The sequence below is a fragment of the Gastrolobium bilobum genome, unplaced genomic scaffold, assembly GCF_033153095.1.
Source record: "Gastrolobium bilobum isolate Gb01-03AN ecotype WA unplaced genomic scaffold, APGP_CSIRO_Gbil_v1 utg2951, whole genome shotgun sequence".
Taxonomy (NCBI): Eukaryota; Viridiplantae; Streptophyta; class Magnoliopsida; order Fabales; family Fabaceae; genus Gastrolobium; species Gastrolobium bilobum.
The window spans coordinates 101,125-102,533 of record NW_026897587.1 but is presented as its reverse complement, the minus strand read 5'-3'; the positions used below and the strand labels follow the sequence as shown (position 1 = coordinate 102,533).

Here is a 1,409-nt window from a genome sequence, read left to right as displayed (position 1 = left end):
CTTAGCAAACAACTCTCCTGGATGCATACAGGGGAGGGTGTCACACTACTAATCTCTTTTCTGAGTTGTATGCGAGGAAAATCTGAAGAATTTCTATTTGATCCTGAGATTACAAAGACTGAAAATAGGAATAGAAAACTTTCTCGGACGAAGCTTGAATTCAAAGAGCTTGAGACTCTGGCTGAAGAATCACAAATCACGGCAGGAAACAATAATGCAGACAATCCACTCATGGATACCATTCTGACTCCATCTTTTAACAGGCCCAACTCGAGCATTGTTCAGCCTAATGTTGCCAACAACAATTGGGAGCTCAAATCTTCCCATATTCAATTGGTGGAGAGAGCTCAGTTTGGAGGAGAGGAGAGTGAAGATCCTCACAGATTTATTTACAGATTCCTGATGATCTGTGACTCAACCAAACACCCTCAGGTGTCTAATGATGCAATTCGGTTGAGGTTGTTCCCTTTTGCTCTTAAGGGAAAGGCTCTTAGTTGGTTGGAAAGGCAGCCTGCAAGAAGCATTCCTACATGGGATGATTTGTTTCAAAAGTTCTTTGCTGAGTTCTTCTCGATGGAGAGATACAATCAGATGGTGAATGATATCACCAATTTCACTCAATCAGAAGGTGAAACTATGTGTGCAGCATGGAACCGATTCAAGGATTTAATGAAGAGGTGTCCTCATTATAACTTGACTGCTGGAAATCAGGTGAGAATCTTCTTCAACGGTTGTAAACCTGAAGTTCGGATGGTGTTGAATGGTGCAGCAGGTGGGAACAGTGACTATTTTGCCACGTTTGGACAAAAAAATTATCAGACTGCCATGCCAACAGTAAATTTTACCACGCGACATAATTCGCTACACTGTGTAGCGAATTATGCCGCGTGGCATTTTGGCAAAATTTACTGATGGCGTGGCAGTCTGGTAATTTTTTTGTCCAAGCGTGGCACTTTGGTCACTGTCCCGCAGCAGGTGGCAGTATTAAATCCTTGAGAGCAAATGAGACTTTTGAGCTAATTGAAAGAATGGTTACAAATGAAAATGAATGTTTGTCATCCAAGCCTAAGAGAGGTATCCTTCAGCTGGAAGGTAATGATGTGGTGCTAGCTGAAAACAAATTATTATCTCAACAAATAGCAAACTTGACTTCAAGGTGACAAGAAGCAGCTTTATGGTATTCAGGCTCAAGCTGCTACTGTTGTATGTGAATATTGCAAGGACAATCATGAGTCTAATGAATGTCCTTCTTTGATTGTGTAACATCCCGTGAAAATTAGGAACTTACATAAATTACCATTAGCATTGTAAATGCAAGTCTTAAATTCAAATCACTTACATACAATTATGATGGGATGAATTTTAATAATATTGATTACATTATATGTGGAAACTTTAGTTACTACCTA

The 1,409-nt window shown here is 39.8% G+C and overlaps 1 non-coding gene across 1 annotated transcript; it reads right to left on the bottom strand.

The window, feature by feature from the left end:
* Positions 1–589: 589 nt before the first annotated feature.
* Positions 590–695, bottom strand: LOC133308381 (small nucleolar RNA R71). The gene has a single exon (XR_009751155.1). It is a non-coding gene; the product is annotated as a small nucleolar RNA R71 (small nucleolar RNA).
* Positions 696–1,409: the final 714 nt, after the last annotated feature.